Below are 21,825 nucleotides of genomic sequence, written 5' to 3'. Positions count from 1 at the left end.
ACGGATCAAGAAATAGGCTCTCACTAGTGCCATCACTGCCCTGGTACTGCCAATAATAAGTTCAGCCAGTAAAGAATTACTTATACAGAGCCAGAATCAATAAAGCTATAGTGTGGCAAAGGCAGTTCTGGCAGGCTTTGCAGGGGCATAACTAGGAGTGATGGGCTGAAATTAAGCAGAAGGAAAATTCTGGCTGAATAGCAAGAGAAATTTGCTTTGCTAATGGGTCAATCAATTAGACCAAGCACACAACTCTCAAGGGAAGCACACAGGGAAACCTGTCACTAGATCACTTAAAACTGGAGTGAAGGAGCTCCGGAGGTCGTCACTGCATAAGCAATTCTGCAGTATGCATTTCAGGAGCACTGCAATTCCGTGTAGCCCATGGGCTCAAAGCTGAAACTGCCCAGCTTACACCACCTCCCGAGGTCGTAACAACCCTTTCACAGCTCTCTTCACCCTTCTCTTGTATTTAATCGTCCCATAGTCTCAGAATGGCATTCATCTAGCTAAGTAATTGAATTTCAGGGTCTTAATTATCTGAAATTTAGCTATCTTAGGAGCTCTCACTGATAGAGCAAGCTAGTGAAATAGGAATTTTTGATAGAAAGTACTGAGGTCTCTCCAACAGCCATCCAGAGTCAGAAATAATAATTGTCCAATTCTTTGAAAGCTAAGCTTTTACTGAGTTACCTGTTAGACCATAGCTTCTTAAAAACATTAATTTGATTAGCTGCAATCATGTGACCATGACATAAAAGACCTTTGCTTGTTTACCAAGCAAAACAGAGGCTACAAAACAATAGGACTTTTGTTTCTACTGTGCAAATACCACAGAGTGAAAATTAAAAGACTGTGCTGGCAAAACAGCAAATGGATAAACAAGATCTTAATATAATTATACTGACTATTAAGGGAACATTTTTCAACACACGCATCAGAAAGACTTTAAGTACTCTCCAAAAAATATGGTAGGGCAAACAATTTAGAACCAGCAGTATGCCAGCTCTTGTTCCATCAGTGCAGGGCTACATATTTCCCACAGCAGCACATATCAGACCTTTCTGACTTAAGAGACCATTACCTGCTCTCTTCTTGAAGTGTCATTCCTTTTATGTAGTGGGATTTGAGCCTTGGACTGCCATCATAGTGCTCCCATCAAGACATCAGCTGTTACTGAAGAAGAGCCCAGGGAAGACCAAAGCTACAGGAACAGCGCAAAATTTCAATGGGCAAGAGCACTAGAGAAACAGGGAGAGGCCCATAATGCAACAGAATAAGTGAGAGTTAGGAGCTGGCTAGGCTCTACATGTGCAAATGACCTGAAACATGTGACAGAGGCCACTGCTCTGGTCAGGAGTCACAGTGACCAAACCATGCTTGTCCTGAAACTACCCCAGATCGGGAATACTCTCCAACCTGGAGATGTGCCTTGAAGTCAGTCTTCAGCTAATAACAGTATTTCCTCTGCTTTTTCTTCAAGAGATAAGAGTTTTCCTTGTCCTACAAAGATCAAGAAGGTCAAATATCCCATTCGTCACCCAAATTTCTCAGACACACTAGCCCAGATTGACTCAAGGCACTAGACATGCCTATCTCCTCAGCTGCAAATTGTTTCTCAGCTATTGCCCTTGTCCTATTGATGTGACAGAACCTGCCATAGCCAAGGTACCATTATGACATTTGAATCTTTGTCCGCTTGCCCTCTTTTAAATGGTTCACTGCATTTCTTCCAGGTACATTTTGAAACAAGGCACAATCTCCCAAGCACAGACTCCAGGCTGCTATAAGTTAAAAGACAAGCAGGTTGTCTAAACACATTCTCACTGCAAACTATAGCTGGAAATCAAAAAGGGAAGAGATTTTGCATATTCAGACCTGTGAAGAAACCAGTATCTCTATTTCTCCAATAGATGGTGCTAATAATTTCTCTCTCAGATATTCATAAATAAAGGTGATTTGCTTCTGTGGCAATGCTGCAGTGAGAGCTGTGAAATGGGGCAGAGAAAGCAATGCACAGAGTCCCAGGAGGACCCCAAGGGGCTTCCATAATAAAGATGTGAAATGAGAATTCTGGCTCACCCCAGCAGTGTTACTGGTGTTTTCTAATCTCTTTCCTGTAAGTGTTAAGTTCCTGAAACCTTTCCTGAGTCTTTGCAGCACCCTCTTCCCTCATGTGAGTAAGGATGAAAAGTGTGAAACTGGTAAAGGCTTTTGAGGAAAAGTGAACTGGCTTATCAAGGCAAAACAATGGCAATAACAGCTTCCATCTTCTGTCACTCCTCTGGAATGAATGCAACACCGAAACTATAGAAACAACAGTTGCTTAGCATTATGGTTATCAATCAACAGCATGTTTTCACAAAGGACTGTTGACGTTAAAAACATTTTCCAAACCTCCCTGTTTGTTTTTCCCCCAAATGCATAAACAAAGATCTGCTTAAATATGCCTCAAAGTGTTAGGAATCTACATCAGGGCTTGAGAACTAGGTAACTAAGAAAGAAATTCACTTCCCTAATGGGCACAAAAAAAAGCAAGACAACAGAATGTTCAAGTAGAACAAAATTACGTTATTGAGAATAATTGCAATGTTACCAATTTCAGTTGTTTCAAGAGCTCTTAGGAAAACTATCACCTTGGCTGTTTACAATCATCTTATTTTTGTTTTTAGCACACCAGAGCTGTTGCATTTGTCCAAGGCTCAGAGCATTATCGTACAACCTCTGCACAATTTGTCTCAATTTACATTCCCAAGTGCCTGTCCTCAAACTTTCATATTCCTGCTGTATTTTCTCACTTATGGCTTTGTAAGCCAAAAGGGCTACTCAGATGTTCCAGTTCCCAAGCAGTGCTGAAGCAGATGATAAGAATGAAAGACAGGGTCAGGTAATTTTTAAGTACTGTACAGTTTACTTGGCTGCACTGGTTTATGCATTAGGACTAGAAAGTAATGGGAAACTCAGGCAGTCAGACACAGATGTGGTTTTAACAGCAGAGATGCCATGGTCTGAAATTTAATGTTTTCTTCCAGGAAGTGAGAGCAGGAATCAGGCAGACACCCCTGTGGAACACACAGCAAATGGAAACTGCATTCAGCCAAGCACGTTCTCTGCAGATGAAGCAGCACTCACGGACAGCACCCGAGCGATCTGGCCAAAGAGCCTCTTCGCAGAAAACAGCAAGGGAGCAACAGACGAGACAGAAGTCACCCTTTGCCTGGCACTTCAGGAAAGAACAGTCTTGAGATTCACAGACAGATCTTCACTGGCACACATGAATGTGCCGAGCACAAATATAGTGAGGGGAAAAAAAGGAAGACCACAGACCCAGACAGGGTATGTGCCTTGGTACATGTAGTACTCCTCATAACACAGGAATCTGTGTTTGCACAGCTCAACTTGTGAGCCCTAGGAGATCTTCCCCATCTAACTTTGGATCTTATTAACAGGGTATTTTAGTGCACCACAACCTCTGCAGAACCCAAGAACTGATGGATTCCATGAGAAGCAAGGAAAGCATGTTCATATTCACTCTACGACTCAAGAGACTGAATCACCACGAGGCACAGGGATTTTCTGATAAGTGTAGGAACTCTACAAGAGAGCAGGTAACTGAGATATCCTGAGCCCCAGCTTAGAACCACATGAACTATCCTGCCTCGCTTCTGCCTACAAGACAGCTTTCCCCAAAAAATACCATATATACCTGAGTACAAAATCAGAGGCAAATCTCTTGCTCTCCAGAACTCTGAAATTAGCATGGAGGAGGAGAAGAATACTCTTGAGCTGCAAATGAATAAAAATCAAGCTAATGTACAGCATATATTGCCGATTCTCTCATGCTTGAGTTTAAGCTCTGAAATATTAACCACAGTCATTATGGAAGGCTCACTTCTGACAGCGTGTCTTATGGTTCATTTACCAAGAGAAAATGGGTGCAATTTTAGCCAGTGTTAAAATTAATCTGCTTTTATCAGAAAAAGGAAACTAATCCCACCTTACCAGCTCTTTTGCACTCTGAGAGAAGACTAACAGAGGCAGAAGGATTTACATAACCAGGCTTCTTCAGTGAAACTGGGATTCTGTACATTTTCACTCATCTAGGTTGAAAAAAATTTTCTCCAAGAGTAAGACCAACCACTTCACCCAGACAAGCACAACTCCTACAAAGCCAAGTACATTGCTGACCCTGATCTGACTCAAATTGGGTTCCTAGAAGACTTTTAACTTTTTCTTTGGGGAACGCCAGTTCTCAGAAGCCAATCAAATCTGTGATATCTGGGAAGAATAAAGGCAGTAGTAACATCCTACTGTACACTCAGTATCATCCACACACAGTCCCCAGAGTCACAGGCAAGCAGCTTTATAAATCCTTTCACACACACTGAGTTCACCCAAACTTCTCTCCAAGCTCTTAAATTCCTGTTCCAGCCCTGCTTAAGGCAGAGAAAAAATTTCAACTGTTGCATGCCCCCCAAGCCAGAGAAGGTTTCCTGGGGAAAGAGGAGAAAGACAGGAGAGCCATGAGGAGGCAGAGTTCCCACATAAGTTCCCACCCCTTTAGAGCAGCGTTCTAACTCACATTGGCTTCAGAGACCAAGCAGATCCCTCTAGTTCCCGTCTGTCTTCTTTAGGTCCTTTTTGCATTCAGAAAGTATTTTTCAGTTCTGCTGCTAAACTTTAATCACTCACTCTGTAGGTCTGAGTTCTCTGTAGATTGTTTCTATTGACAGCAAATCCTGGGAGAATTATTTTTTTTTATCAGTATTATTATTTCCCAGTAGTGCACACATAACAATAGCTCTCTAGATACAGCAAATAGATATGAGGAAATGAATGGAACCATAACTGCCTCATGTCTTTCATTTAAGACACTCTGGTTTTAGTCTTTTTGTTCAGAAACAAATTTAACAAGAATTTAGGAGTTGTGTGTTGGGGCTGAAATAAATTAGGTGAATAGCAGGAGAGGAAAGCCTGCTATGACTTCAAAGTACAATCAACACAATGATGGGACTTCATGGAATAAGAAAACTAACCCTGAATTTAACACAAATGGCTCCATTGTTATCAAAGGTTCTGTACAAGCTCTAATGATAATTCAATTGCATTGTTCATTGGGGAGAAGGTAGATGAAGATCATTTAATGTTTTATAATTAGAAAAAATATTTCATCCTGGCTACAATTTACCTTCTGTGTGAGGGAACAGGAGTGGTGTCAAAAGCAGGCTGCAAGTAGCTGTGGCTATGTGGACAGACCCATGTTCTGCCCAAGCACGCACCAGGGGACACGCTGTTGGGGGGCAGTGGATACCATCAACTGGAAAATTCCTGTCAAGATCTCTACATTGTTCCCCTCATGTTTCCCCTTTACATAATGGATGGGAATGCTGGAACATTCTGTTTCTGATAAGGCTGAGCTGAGAATAAGCACTTCTCCCACATACCTTAAAATATTGTTTTTCTCTTCCAAAGTGAACACTTCCAACTTATTTAGAAAGTTAGGGGGATGCTGAAGTGGATTAAAAGGCAGGACAAGTTCCAAGCCCCATCTCAAACAAGACAGTGCCTAACCCAAGGAGAATCACAAGCAGAGCCTGGCATCTCAGTGGAAATGCAGCTCAAGATACCATCCCATGCAACTGCTATGCCTTAACCTTGATAGAGGGACAACTACACCACATTCACCTGGCACTGTCTGGCATTTTCTTACACATAGGGTGGGGATATCATTTGTCCTGTGGCACCAACAGGAGCCGTGCTGGTGCAACAGGTGGGAAAGGGGCAGCTGGGGGTCTCTCCCCTGTCATTCACCAACACAAGTGGCCATCCTCACTCACACACACCCCAGGGGCTAGATTATAACCAGAGCGAGTCAAACACATCCTCAGTGAAATTGCCAAAAAGAGTGGCGGATCTAAGTGCAGATTTCTTTTCACATCTCACGACAAATCGAGCAGAAAACTCAAAAACCCTTTTGACCTGAAGGCACATATATGAAAAATCTTCTAAGTAGAACTATGAACGGTAGCGCAAGTTCTATTCTCCAGAAGGAACTATGCACTACGAAGACAGAAAGTGTCCTGCCAAAATACTGGCTAGAAAGAAGGTACTTGTGGGTTAATGTGGGTGTTGGCAGATCTTCACAAGAAGTAAGCCAAGCTGTGTTTCACTTTCACAAGTTAAAGAAGTTGGAATGAATGGGGGAAAGGAGGGGAAGGAACATTAAAAAAAAAAAAAAAAAAAATCAATTGGCATGGGAGAAATCACCTTCGAAAGAAGCCGAGTCAGCCACTGCTAAGTGCTGTTGTAATTCTTGGTCATCCCAGAGATTGCCAGCCCCCTTGAGGTGATAACTGCAGGATATGAGATGCTAGAAGCTGCCTCTTTATGCCTTTTATAACACATCAACCCATTTAAAATCATCCCTTTGCCACCAGCTGCCAACACCAGCTTAAAAAAGAAAGAAAACCCAACAAAGAAGCAATGCCATAGTGCAAACTTCTGCAGGCAGACATGCAAAAGCTTCAGCTGGAAAAAATCTGAGGATGTCAAGTGAAGCATCTCACACTAGCACAATTTAAAGAGGCAGCAAACATTAGCCCATCCGTGGTAACTGTCCACATGAGGGCTCCTCATCCTTAAGTAGAAAATACACTTTAAATGCATAAGCTAAGGTACCGTAAACACAAGCACTTGAGGTAACCTCCCGCAAGCCAAGAGTATGTACGACATTGCTCCTCCTTAGCTCAACACTGACAGCCCACTTCACCTCTGAGTCTCAAATGCAAGCCAGGCTGGAAACATTCTGCTGTAATTGCATTGTCAGCCACAGGAGAGCTCTTTCTAAGTCTCCACACTCAAAAGGCAAAAATGCACCACTGGATTTCCCCACTGAGCACAGCATGATCCCTTATCCATATTAACTTTTATCACGAAGATACAGGAGGGCCTAAAGGCTTTTGGTTACATCATCCTTCCGAAAACAAAAGCTGCAGCTACAGAATTTGGTTGTCCCCAAGTATTTCACTTCTTTCTGAGCCCAGACAGCCTTTTTCCCACTGTAAGAGCTTGTACCTCGACAAGTAGCAAGGCCATTCCCTGCCAAATTCAAGAAGGTAAACAAAATACATCTCTTCTGGCCAGATGTCTCCACACCAATTTGTGTAATTGCCCACATCCCTGAAGAGGGCCTTGTCCACCTATTACAGCTCTGACTCTAAGCACTGAAATACAATTAAACCAGATGCATCAGACACAACTTACTGGCTGGTTCATGTCAAACCTCCACAGGTGGTGGCTAAGAAAGGTGACTCTCATTCAGAGATGCTGAGAACAAATAGCACAGTGCATGCAAGGAAAGTCACAGCATGGAAAACCAAAGATGAATTATTTCATCTACGCCTCACCCTCCAGCAACATCTCTGCTCACTGAGTATGAAATTTTGGCTAACAATGTTAGTATCTGACAGTGTGTTTCCTTATCACATCCTCCAAGCTGTTTTACCAAGACATAATCAGACTTCTTTACTTTTACCCTGGCTCTTATCCTCTTCCTGTGTCTTTTGTTACCAGCCAGTGCTACATCACTTAAGTCCAAAGTCCCCAAGAGAAAAAAAACACATTCCTTCCCAAAAACCTCATGCTTTTCTCTTTGCATGAAACCAATCCAGCTATCTGCATCTAAAATAATGAAATGTTCTTTTCCCTCTAGAGTCTCTTTTTAGCCTGTTCTGCAGCTAAAACCACTATTAAAACCTATTACTCTGATTGTATTACCCCAATCCACAACCCTTGCCTTCTCTCTAATTTCCCCCTGCCTGCTCTTCCACTTCTCTAGGCCATGTTCCACAAACTTAGCTTTCTAACACCATCACATTATTCTGCTCCATCAGCAACTTCCATTTGCTGCCCCATTCCCTGTATCTTCCAAGCAACATCTCAGCACACAATTTGCCAGCCTTGTCCTCCCCCAGTTTTGCTAAGCCTTCTCTCATTCTCCACTTCACATTGCCCAACAACAGAAAGGCTTCCTACCTGGTTAGAACATTTCTCCCCCAGGACTGGTTCTTCATTGGTAGAAAACATTTCAAAGGTGGGTTTTCCTTCAGTTGAGACCACTCAACATCAGCTTTCCTCAAAGCTTACCAACAACCATGGCTCAGCTTCTCTGCTAGAAAAAGCTCTTCAATGGACTACTTACAGTTTCACAGACTTCTACAAAAGAGCCTTAACTTTCTACACTTACCCCTCATATCTCTTCCGGGTCGTTAATCACGTACTCCTTCCACCTCAGAAGGCAGGGAACTGCAGCCACATGGGTCCCTTTCAAGGGCCTATTTACACCCTGAGAGTTTCCCTCACCTTCCTTCAGATTGCCTCCTACAGCTTCTCCCCACCCCCTAAAATCAATGCTCATCTCCTGTGTGTTTGTGCCCATCTGTATCTTCTTTATCTTTTTTTTTCCCCTTTCAAAAGTTAATTATCTAAATCACAAAAAACTTTACTAGGCTGGATGGGGTGATTGCATAATCAATGGATTTGTAAACCCCATGTTTCTGCTGCTTCTTACTGCCTGTTCACACATTTAAGCAGCAGCAAATATCCACGCTATCTTCTCCCTGGGTGAGGCCACTGCAATCAAGCTCTCTGAGTCCTACACGAAGCACTCCAGAGCATTCCTTGGAACGATTTCTGCACTGAGGCAGCTGCATCTAACTGCCTCCCAGATCATGGCTGAGACAGTCAGCTCTTCAAACCAGCAATCAAATGTTTGTCTTTAAAGCATGTCAGTGCTTTAAAAAGAAACATCGTACAGGATTTGCAATTAACAGGGAGGAGACATCTCCTTGTTCCACACTAAAACTTTGTCAGCGATTAACACCTTTAGGAGGCTCCAGTTTGAGTGGAAATTGCATACCTTGGGATCTTGGCTGTCAATCTGCTCAGCAGGGGAAGGGGTCAGAATGGTGAAAAACAGTGATTTGGGCTTTCAAAAATGTTTCTCTTGCAATTCGTTCTTCCCTTGAGTTTCTGTCTAGTTAACAAATGGTGACGCTGCCACACATCTGATTTTGCACAGAGCTATCCTCAGTGAAAGCTAAGACTGTTTCAGGAACAAAAAGCAGTATTTGATATTCAAGTTCCCTTCACCATAAGTTTATAGCAGCCAGTGAAGATCGTCTTATGGCAAAATATTGCCTAGATTAATTTTAAAACTACCTTCCAAGCTACATTCTCCACCTAAATGTGTCAGAAGCCAGCACTTCTGAGGAATTCAGACAGGCTAATGCTTGGTTTCAGTCCCAAGAGGGAAAGGCAAGATCATTAATTTCCTATGAGTATCAGTCAATATTTTTCCTCTGGTAGTCAATAACACCAAAGCATTTCCTTTCCATAATGTCAGAACATTAAACATTAATCTCAAACATATACAGAGATGTGGTTCTAGACACTTCAATGATTATCAGTGGTAAAATCCCCCTAAGTGCTTCAGAAAGGAAAACATTGGAGCCTTTCAGACTATCCTCTGACTTGCCTCCCTGCAGCACCTTCAGTGCCCGAAGAACTTCAGCAAAAATCCTTTGGTGATGCCCTCCATGCAACTGAGGAGACTCAGCAAAGAGGAGACAGATGGAAACCAAGTCTCTCCAGGACAGAAATATATGGCTTTGAATACACAGGGCCCAAGAATACACAGGGCCCATTACCCTTGAAGTGGGGGTCAAAGAGGACAGAGGAACAAGGAACTTCTACACTTATTCTTACAGATTTGGTATAGCAGATGTGTCCACCATGTTGTCATTATCTTGGAGCCAGAGCAAGTCAATTGGCAAGGCTTTCTCACTACAGCTTTTGACACTATCAGAATGCAGACAATTTTGGTTGATATTTTAGTATAGAAAATGTCACTGAAAATGACATACCTCCAAGAAATTTTCTGGTTTTGACTAAACTGTATTTTCTAACAGAAAATTCTTCTGACAACTTTCTTCTCCCTGACAACTTTCTTTCCCCAAGTGGCTCTAATATTAGTATTTAATGACTTATGTGTCTCAGTGGTGTTTTCAATTTACTGACGTCATCTGTCCTGTGTAAACTCAACACAGAGGGTGAATATTTAAAACTATGTGTCATCTATCTTCTTCTGTCCTTATTGCACTACTGCATTCATTCCCCATCCTTCATTACACCATGTATTGCTACAATGAAATATTTTCATCTCCTAGCAGCTGCTACTGCATAATGTATTTCTGGATCATCTGAGTAGCTTGTTAGGAGGAAAATTTACTAATGAGTTAAAATTTAATTTGTCTTGTGTCATCCCAGTTCAGACATCAACCACACAATGCCAATACTTAAGCAGAAGCCCAAAATTACAGACATCTTTTCTCTGAACCCTCTCCAGCAACAATCTCCACATATGTCCTTATTTAAACAAAATGATCTCTATATAAAGGATTAAGTACAGGTTTCCTGAGTAACATTTTATAATGAGATGCTGATTCTTTTGTACAATATTCTCTGCTCCTCATAAAATTTCTCAAAGTATTTCTTTCCCCTGCTTGCTCATAAAGGTTTGTTTCACACCAAAATTCACCTTGCCAAATACAAGCTTTCTCAGAAATTACTCTTTCTGCCTGGCCTTTCAATACCTCAGTGTCAGAAAGGAATAGAGATGGATTCTTCTTCTGCTTTCCTCAAAGCAGTTCTTGGCTTAGATGAATACTGATTTATGTGAGTGGAAAAGGCACAGACTCCACATTTCTCCTCAACTACTTCATCCTGAGATGGTGCCAGATGCAATGGAGATAGGAGATATGGGAAGGATAGAGCAAGGCAGGCAATGAAATTTTCTTCTCTTTGTGTGTGCATTTCTCTTCCAGTCTGACAGGAACACTGGTGATCTCTTAACTCTTTTTGGAAGGACCTTTGGAAAGTAGTTTGGGGTTTGTTTTCTTATTTCACTTTAAAATCATCCCTTAGATGCCCCACTGATAAGCCTGCCTTAAGAACTTGAACAGCACTGAGGAAACTTGGTGCTGCTGTACCCAGGACAGACACTGACAGCAATTTAAAAAGCACAGCCATCAAAGCACAGAGCACAAACATTTCCTGGAAATACTTGTTACACTTAACATCACCTTAGCAGTTCTAGGAAACATCAGAATCTCTTTGGTTAACTCTGCTTTAAGAGAAACATGATGTTCACTTGCACTGAAGCAGTATTTCACCTCCACTGTTTGCTGTGGTGAAAACACAGGTGTAATAAAACTGCCAAGACAGAGCTGTTTCTCAATGAGGGCTGGAAGGGACCAGCACCCAAACAGGACAGGACAGCAGCACAAAGCAACTCTGCTCGGGATAAAACTAAAAGGAGAGATTGAGAAGCAAGTGGGAAGCACCAGAAGCATTCATTTTCTCTCTCTGAATCCATGCGCAGATCAGACAAACCATCAGTATGGGTGTTAACTGCTCCACTGGATATTGTGTGTATCTACACCTCATGTATAAGCAAACTTTGACACTGTAGTGACAGCCTGCATCCTTGTGCCTGTACTGGTCTTGTCCAGCTGGCAGGCAGGAAGGGATATGGCAGGTGGACATAGCAGGACCACCACCTTCATGCTGAAGCCTCCAGGCATTCCCCTCTGGGGTAGAGTGTTATTCCTGCTGGCTGTGCAGCCCCCTGCTGCCAGCACCTGCAGGATCCCGTTTAATTGCTGCCCTGGGCTGCCACAGGAGCTCATCAGAGCATCAGGGCAGGCTGCCCTGGCTCGTGGGCTGACCTGTTCGTCATGAGAGTTACTAGGATCATGTTCACCCTTCATTAATACAGAAACACTTGCCTTCCCCAGCCCTTCTGCATCAAGAGAAAGCATCAGCACTCACACACCTACATACAGGTGTGTGCAGCTCTTTCCTCATGTGTTTACTGTTTATCCTTTTTTTTTCAGGAATCACACTCAGAACGTGTTGCTGTCTGAGCTGTCACTGCCTGTCACATTACAATGACGGTCGCTGCTTTCAGAAGCCAGTTCAGGTTGTTTAATCATCACTTCCCTCCAAGCTGTCCATCACAGGGTGGTTGCCAGGCAACAGCATCAACAGACAGGGCTGTGGGTGGCTGATGAGGAGGAGGAGGAGGATGCAGCACACATTTGCAGGGAGGAAGAACTCACGTTCCCATGGGAGAGGGAGGTATGGGAGCTGCTGAGTCTCTCTGATGGGATCCCAGCCTGCAGCATCATGAAAGTAACAGGGATTTCAGTGATTGCTGAACCCAGTGTTTGGTGGAGGGAAAAATATGCCAGGAGCCTGGCCAGTGGCACGGGAGTGCAGAGCTGGGTTTTCTTTCGCGTCCTTGGTCCAACTCCCTCCATCACAGGTGGGATGGCAGGGCCCTGCTATCCTGCCCTGGCCACAGCCACAGGCACAGCCTGAGGTATCAGACAGCTGGAATCAACCACATTTACTCCTTTAACAACTTTAAAATTAGTTTTTTTGGAGCGGATGAAAAGTTTCTGGAGAAAAAAGAAAGATCAGGCGTCATCTTACAAAAGCTGAAAATAAAATGGAAGGCAACACCAAACTGGAAGCTTTTCGTCCAAAAGATGAGGTGGAGAATATTTTCATTTATTTTTGTTTCATCTTTTTGTTTTCCAGGATACACAATTAAACAGTCATTTTATTGAAACAAACACACAGATCTACATCAAAGCATCCTTCAGCTACAATAGCCTAAATATTTACTACTAAACTTCATCAGCTCATCTGTAGTGACACAAGGTTACTGGATCCAGGCTAAGTCCAGATCTATGTAGGCCAGATCTATATTCTTCTCATCTCTAGCCCAGGTTCTGTCACTCTTAATATATTGAGGGGTGTGTGGAAACATGAACACAAATGAAGTGGAGAAGGTGTAGTGCAGTCCCTCCCCATGGTTCAGTCCTCAGCCAGAGTAACATCTCAGGGAATAATCATTCCCTAAACTTCTCTAACATGGTGGCATTTCACCATGGACCTGTGCATTTTCAAATTAAGTTTACTGCAGCTCCTGTTTTGGTGGTGTGTCTCTTACTAAGCTGTTTAGCCTGTCCTATTAAAAAAAATCTATTATGAAGTTTCAATCAAAGTAAAATCTCACTTTTATTTGCAAATAGCCATTTCCAAAATTTGATTGTGATTCCAATAATGATTAATTTAAAGATTTTATCTTTCATCTACAGCAATGTATTTTTTTCTTGGAAAACTGAACTGAAAGCAACAGAAAGCAAACTAATTTTCCGTATCATGTTCTTTGGCATACAGAGCTTGATTTTCAGCGTAAGTATTATTTTTCCACCAGAAAAATATATTTACACTTACCTATAAGTTCATTCTTAATAAGGTCCTCAAATATTCATTTGAAGATTCAGTGGAATTCACTTCTCCTACGTTCGTTTTCAGAGAATATTCAGTGAAAGGCACTGGCACCATTTTTGGCCAAGTCAGGGCACATTAAGCCATTTCTAAAGATTTAAACTGACCCAGTGACACACACAGAAAGGGAGCATATGACCTCTTTCATCTACTGAAATTATACTTTGCAGTTAAAAGAAAAATTTTCCAGGCAAAGTCCAAATGATTAAAAGGCATCCATTTCCACATTAGTGAGGAATTTCCCACTGCTTCTGAAACAGGAATTTTATGATTATTTCACCCCCCATAAAAAAGTGCACCTGAGAAAATCCCACACTGAGCAAGGACAATTTATGGAGATAAAAACATGCCTACATTTGTTATATAAAATATTTCCCTTGAATTATTTTCTCCACCCTAAATTTAGTGGGGGAGGTGAGAATGGGGGGAAAAGAGAAACGTTTGAGAAAAGACACAGGATATCTCTGTTGGGTTACCTAAATAGCCTGAGATTTTCTAAGGAGCTTTTCACTTTCTCCTGAAGATGTGAATCAAAATTATCTGCAAGAGCTCATGGCACTGCTGTCCTTACATGATCATTGGCAAAGGTGATCTCAAACCTCATAGAATTAGGATGTGAACACTGACACTGGGTTGGGACCTGGTGGTGTAAGTGATCGAGAGCTTCCCATTTGTAGATAAACAGTTTCCACCCAAAAAGCCCAGATGAGATGAAGGGGTTTTGTCTGAGTTTTCCCAACAGGAAGAGAGAAACCACAAGGTCCGTGACTCCCTTGACCCTCCTGCCCCTGCAGCGGCAGTTCTGCCCCAAACACGGCCCGGGGAGAGCGCACTGGAGGCCCTGTCCCAGCATGGGCTGCTCCTGTTGGGGATGCTTGGCACTGACATGCCCCCACATCTGCTGAAAAAGGTGCAACTTCCCTCCTTCTTCCCCCACACCACCTAAATCTCCACCTGCTTCCTCACCCTCCTGCTCCCCCCTCATCCCACGTCAGGGGCACCTCAGCACAGCTGCCCTGAGCACATCCCTGGCATGGCAGCACAGGGGAGTCCAGAGGCAGCTTCAACAACCAATGTGCAGTCACAAGAGAACAGCACTCCCCTATTGAGGGACATGATGGGAGGTTAAATTAAGTTCTTAGAGACCCTCTAAAAGGAAGGAATTACATTTTAGGACATATCCTAAAATATCCTGTTCCTTCTGAAAGTACTTTTCTTTTATGTTCCCCAAGGAGAGAAAGTACAGTACCAAGTAAAAGTGTTATTGTGTTACCAGCACTGAGAATTAGGGATTAAGGGCTCTTACGTTAACTGTTGTTTGATTTAAGACACAGCCAAAAAAAATCCAAGTGGCACAAAAATCATTTTACTGCATCAACTTTTATATGCATTTGAAATTCCAAAATAATTACTTTATCACCCAGTGCTGCCACTTGAATTGGAATCAAGGTCCGTTTTCATTTAACATAGAAATGTCAATTAGAGCTGTGGGAGTCATTGATTTTTTGGTTTGCTGGCCAGGTATAAAAAAATAACTGAGGGAAAAAAAAAAGCACCTTGTGTCAGTCTTAATTTTTTCTCCTCCTTGGAAATGTAAACCTGAATGCAGCTTTGCATCTGATGAACAGGATCCAGTACACACAGATTTTATGGTAATAGCAGTTACCTAAATATAGATAAATATAGTTTGAGGTGCTCTACAATTCCCAGACCTGAGCATCAGGTAGGACACAGTTCTCACAGGATGCCCTTACCCTGTGAAGCAGCAGCCAGACGTAATACCATCTCAGGTATCACTAGATGCCTCTGTCCAGGACACTCAATCAAGGTTGTGTATCACTGGATCATTCTTAAATAAAGAACATAAGAATTGGAAATCGGCTCCAAAAATGCTGCCTTGATTCAAAACAAAAAAATGTTACATTTAACCTTTCAAGATTTCGGCTTGTTTAGAGCTATTTCTCAGGAGCCTTGGAATCAAACAAAAATCAATGTGAACCTACGAAATGCTCTGGCCAAGCCACAGTAGCATTTTCCAGAGAAAGAGGTCTTTAATGGGGCAGTTTCACTCGCCTTGCTGAAGCTCTGCACAATATGAGGGTTGTTTTCACTCTGATATAATATGAAAGGTGCAGAGGATGTGAGATTGTCCAAGGCCTATGCTGACCTTGCAGCCCTTCATACGTAAAGCTGTGTCACAACTGAATGGGTCAGAGTGGTCTCTAATCCCCCCCCGAATGAATTAAGGACTTCTGACCTCCTTGCTTCCCCCTCTGGACTGGCTTCACCATGATCACCAGGTTAGGGAAATACACACGTTTTATTTGAAGCCACGAGGAAAGGGAGAAACCCATTTTCTATTATAAAGTACTGTATTAAGAAGATTGAAAGCTATAACCCGATTGCTTTACACAGTTTATAGCCTCTCGATATTGCATGAATGCCAGTTGCAACTGTCAGAGCTCTTCCATTATTCTCCTTAATCTCCCCTTGTGATGGGATTTGCATATCCCACCTGTCAGTGGCAGAAGCTCCTCACCGTCTCCCAAACTCTTTCACAGAGACCAGAATCACACAATGACAAGCCTTTCTTCTAGTCCTCACAGATTCTCTTTCACTTACTGCTTTCTCTCAGAGCACGGCTCTTCTTATTAACAATTTCCCATGTATCCTATTTCATATTCTGTATATGAAAAGCCTATGTTTTATCCTGTCAAGAAATATATCTAGAGATGGACTGCAACACAGGAGAAAGAAATACTATGGCTGTTGACTCATTTTATTTGAAAAATCAAACACATGCACAAGAAAATAAATACCAAAAAACCCTCAAGACCTCTGGTTAAAGGAATAAAGTCCTAATGAGTTACAGGAAATTTAGAGGAGGAGGTTTCATATTTAGAATGGATGTGAAGTATTTTATGATCCAGTAAGAGTAAATATAATCAAGAAGACAAAAGTTTGAAACAGGGGACTTTTAGCAATATTTTAATTTAATTTTATTTTTTTCTTCCGGTTTAAATTCCCAATTTTGTTTCCTCACTTTTTATTCAGCCCTTCCAAAATATATTCTCCATAGCTCTAGCAAGAGATTAGCCTGAAACAGTCTCAGCATCCGGTGCATTCTACTCTTAATACTATTATATATTCTTGTAATGTGTACATAATACAGACTCCATCTCACTGAAGTGTATTAATGCCAGCATCCTCCTTGCATGAATCTTTTTTGGGAGCTGTTTTCAGCACTCTAGGAATCAACCTCAATATGAAGAAACTGACACTGAGGTCATTCCTCACTGTGGGTCTCACTGAGCATCTGGCTCTGGGCTCCACATCCATATTCATTACCCTAAAATTCTTCCTTTGTAATGATTCAACTGCCATGGGAAGAAGGGAGTGATGGGCTATTGCAGCATCACACAACGTAATGCTGGTCACTCATGGGATGATGTTGGCACATTCTTCATTCATCCTGATAGTTCTTCTTTGGAGCCACAGCTCTGCCAGCAAGGGAGAGAGAGAGGCTATACACTATATCCTCTTGCATGAACATGGCATTTGGGCAAAGTCTCCAAGTGAGATGTGGAAAAAAACATTTTGATTATGGTCCACCCTTCTGGATTGAACCAAAGAACACTGGCAATTTAAAGTACTCTTGCTGTGCCTTTACTGCCTCACTTGTAAAAAAGAATATATTTGTTATCATCTCCATTCATCAAAAGCAAAAATCAGATTCAAATTCAAGTTCTTGGGAACCTGACTCCTAGAAATTCCCAGTTCACTTTCCACAACCTGTCATACAAGTAGATACAGAAAGAACAGTGCTTGCTTGATTTAGCAAACCAGAGGCTGAAATGGAATAGCTTACTGCCTGTAAAATACTTCCAAGGGATGTAAGTGCCAGGGAGGGAAAATAACTTCAATTAAATGAAAAACAAAAATGAAAAAAAATTAATCTAAATTGCCCAATGGCAACATTAGAACAGAAATCAGAGAGAAGCTTCCAACAGTCAGTCAGGAGAAAAAGGCTTGGAAAAGCTACCCAAAAAGGAAGAAGGCAACAGAAGGGTGAAAGGGTTGATAGATACCCAGCTGTTCGTACATGTTTGTAGTTTGATCAGCTCATGGCTGTAGGATGCAGTACTATGTGCCATTCTAGAAGTTCCTCATTTATAAAGTAGGTCTGAACACCTCAGCTGAAAATCCAACAACAGTTCATTCACAATTATTTTGTCCAGGAGGAAATACAGTGGAAATATAGAGGTGCATCATTATTCTGCCTTACCTGTGCCCAGTTTGTCCTGTCAATAACATTAAGTAACATCTTGCAAGTGATACCTAATGCAGAGTCTCATCTTGCCTAAAAGCTCTCCCATAAGAGACCTACCTCTTCTCCTGCTGTCCAGTGTAATCACCTGACAGGAGCAATGATGACCTTGCAGGCTTCATCCTGCACTGGACCCTTCAGCTGTATCGATCTTCTGCTGTGGATGGAATATAAAACCTGTCTGGCCATGGCTGTTTTGCATCTACTCCCAGCTCCACCTCTGTATCTCCATCAGTCTGCTGACGATCTGCTGCTGTGGAGGACCTGTGAGAAGCTCAGCTTTGTCTTTCCAACCATGTAAATCACAGAAGCTTGAACCAGCTGTTTAAAGGTATCATGCTCACGTAAAAGCCAATCCCCAGGTATACTGCCAGGTACATGCTCAAATTCAGTGCCACACACTTTGAGATCTACACCAACGTCCAGCCCAGGAGAGCACTTTGTCCAGTGCAAGACAACAGTAAACTGCCATTATAATAAATGAGTTGAAACCAATGTTGCTTTCCCTCACAGCCCCACATTATAGCACCAGCTGTAGCATCAAGACACTCACTCAAACTCCCTTACCTTTCAACCTCCTCCAATTTTGTCTCTCTTTCTCCAGAATACTTTCAAATGAACAAGTAAGACACTGATCTCACTCCATACCAGCTTAGGACAGAAGCAGTCTTCATTTTTTGTAAGCTCTGAAAAGCATCTGTATCCCAAAAGCTCATAATGGACATCACCTAGAGACTTGCTTCTCTCCATTAAAACCAAGTCTCTCTTTTAGTTCCACACATAAATCTCTGCTAGCTGTTTTTCCCTAGTCTACAGCACGGCATTAAGGCTGCTATGGGGACTCCAAATCTGCAATGTCAGGACACAACACATCAGCAACACGTTTGATATCTCCATGAGCTAAGAAACCTGCCAACTTCCACACCAATGATGACACTTCTCAGTGGTGCAAAAAGGCAGGAGATCACACTTGTTTATCTTGTAACAGAGATTTGAGAAAGATATTAGCTCATTTGAACTTTCACTCCAGTTTTATGGGGGCCAGTGGAAAGATGCTCAGGATGTACCAATGCAGGTCACTACTACCAGGACTCATTTACAGACTCAATAGTCTAGGCTTGTTATATTGTCAAAATGATTCCAGACTGGGTGCTGGCTTGGGCCAGTTAACACCTTCTTGGATCATTCTCAGAAAGTCTGGCACTCAGTGCAACCAGTGACCCTTTCCAGCACTCACTTTTGCAGCAGCCACTCTTCTCTGTCTTGCAGACTGAAAGAGCTCAGGATCGTGGAGATGCAGGACAGTTTTGTGTGGCCTCACTCACCTCCACTGGAGTCGGGGATAGCCTGAGGCCCACCTGTATTTAAATATAACACTGGATACACTCCTGATTTCATCCTTATCAGTCACTTGACAAGCCAGGCTCTCTCCACCTATGCTCCCTCTCTCTCCTGCTGATTCCATCAGTGAAACAAGGTACACAGGAGGGATTAATGAATATCTGAACTGTGTCCCTACAGATGAGCAGAGCATGCTCCAAGTGTATATGAATGTGGATTTGGAGAGAAAGCTGTCCAGGGAGTACCTAAAATAACTGATGCACCAAAACAAGCGCTGATCTAAAACAATTTATGTTGATGGAGTTATACCTGGACAACTTGGACTATTATTTATTATTCTTATAATTCCTGTGGCCAAGCATACAGCAGGTTCCTCAGAGAAGAATGCCATCACTTCAGTGGTGCACACACTTTGTATGAAATCACAGCCAAGCCTGAGAGAAGTTGCAAACACCCAGAACAATCCCGTAAAGAACCAGGAGTCCTTGCAGGACTTCCTTCTCCTCCACCAGCAGCATTGCAATTATATCCACACCACTAACCGAACAAGGATACAAAGAACCACAGTGATACTGACAGGATAAGGTACACTGCAACAGAAAAACTTGGTGGTGACAATGCTTTAATTTTCCAGTTTTTTCACCTAACAGGATTTCAAATATTTTGAGCTTTATTTTTGATTTTTCCTGTACTCACACAGATACTGCAAACTGTGATCCTCTTCACACTGCCCCTCTGCCTGGGCAAAAGGCAAAAGTTGTTTGACAGCAGCACTGAGAGAGCACATAAGAATGAAAAGGAGCAGAGGTATGTTGCAGCCCCTTGCCACAGCATGGAAACCAGCAGGAAGCCGGCAGCTGCTGCTGGTGGAGTGCAGGCAGGGCACTGGGGTTACACAGCATCCACAAGCAGCACCATGGGATCCTCTGCGTCCTATGCAGGCAGAACTACGTATGCTGTACCCTAAAGGAAGCATTTCACCCCAAGCCCATCCCACTCCCAACTCTATCACAGATGGGTACCCAAAACCTCCACACAGAGACAATGGGTCGGTGCCACTTTGGGCTTCCTCCTGAACACACACCATTGCTTCAGCTGAGCCTGAACAAGCCTGTTGTGCATCCAGGTCCTGCTGGGGCCCAGCTTCAGTGAGTGTTGTGAGGGAGCTGCAAGCACAGCATGAAACAGAACAGCACTGCAAGAGCCCCCGCAGTGAAGGGGGGAGCATAAAATATCCCTGTACACAATGCAACCTGCAGCTGTCAGGGAAGGACAGTCACAAAACATTTCCCCACAGCTCCCTGAAAACATTTGTACACTAACACACTCAGAAAGTAAATCAATCCCTGACAACAGCAAACCACACTACCACAGTGGGCAGAAACAGACACAAATATACCTGTACCTAAACACACATATAACAATAGATGTGTCTTGAAAAATATACAGGTGAAACATAATTGCACTGATAGACCAGAGAAACTGCTGCCTGCTGGGTGACTTTTTATATCAGAATCTTTTTTCTTAGCAAATGGGTCACTTGAAACCAGAGTCAGCCTCAATTCAATTTGTATGAACAGACCTGAGTTCCTACTAGGCAGCTTCTGTTCACACAACTATTTAAGAATAGTCTAGCTGAGTTGTGAAGAAAGGGGAAAGTGCTTCAAAATAGAAATGACAACTATTCCCCTGTCAATTAATTGATTAAAAACTTACTGATGAGACCATCAAACCATGTCCCAATTAACTAGGGCTGAACCCCACGGTGAGGTCCTTATGACATCCGCTGCAATTCTAAATTGAGTAGCTCAGTACAATCTGTACCAAAAGAAATTCATAATGACTAGACTATCATTTCAAAATGTTATCAGTCTCCTAGTACTAAAACTGAAAGGGAAGCCAAAGATTTCTGCCAAGCAGCCAGAAACATTCTGGCATTACAGCTGCAGACACCTTAGAGGAGCACCTCAGTCCCCGTTTCTCCTGGGAAGTTGTATGGGCAACAGTCATGTAGTGGTGGCATCCCTTTCTCTCTCTCATTAGCATTCTGCTTGGTGGCTCTAAGAGGCAAAGTTGGAGAATTCGGACAGACAGATCCCTCTACTTCTGCTGGTCCACAAGCAGAGTTAAGGGCAGGCAGAAAGCAGTCCAAGCAATTTACCTTGCCTTCCCTGGGCCTTGGCCCTCAGCTCCAGGTAGTGCTGCAGCAGAGGCTGGAAGGATACAGTGCCCAAGTTAACCTGGTAACTTTGATGTCATGACTGTGGCTCCAGCCTGGAAACCAGCTGCCTACTCCTCTGGCCAGTTTTGTTCTGCTTGGCTCAAGTTGGAATTGTTCTGATGCTGTTCCTGAGATACGTACAGGTTATGAGGACAAAAGAAGAACTGTCCTGTTTAACACCTTGGTGACAAGAGGCAAAAAGCAGCTTTATTCCCTACACAGAGACACCTTGGAGGCAAAGTCCTGAAGCCCTCCAAGCATCTCCCACATCAGCAGGGCCCGGGGATGAGCCCTTGGGCTGATATGGGCCCCCACAGCTGACAGAAGAAGAAGCAGGAGCAGAAGGGCTTTCCCTGGGCATCCTTACAGCTGAGCCTCCCGGGCTCCCCGTGAGGCTTATCCCGGGGAGATGGCTGGATGCGAAGGCGGATCCCCTAAAATGACGCTCCCCGTCGCGCCGCGAGCAGTAGCAGCGCTGGATCCTTCTCTGCTCCGGGGCGAGGGACAAGGGGGCCGG

At 43.0% G+C, this 21,825-nt stretch overlaps 1 protein-coding gene across 4 annotated transcripts in view; it reads right to left on the bottom strand.

Moving 5' to 3' along the window:
- The window catches only part of SORCS1 (sortilin related VPS10 domain containing receptor 1), a 264,794-nt gene that overhangs the window by 241,537 nt on the left and 1,432 nt on the right, over positions 1 to 21,825 (bottom strand). The gene's annotated exons all lie outside the window — the stretch shown is intronic.

The sequence above is a fragment of the Corvus hawaiiensis genome, chromosome 8, assembly GCF_020740725.1.
Source record: "Corvus hawaiiensis isolate bCorHaw1 chromosome 8, bCorHaw1.pri.cur, whole genome shotgun sequence".
In the NCBI taxonomy this organism is placed as follows: domain Eukaryota; kingdom Metazoa; phylum Chordata; class Aves; order Passeriformes; family Corvidae; genus Corvus; species Corvus hawaiiensis.
This window is presented reverse-complemented; position numbering and strand designations above follow the sequence as displayed.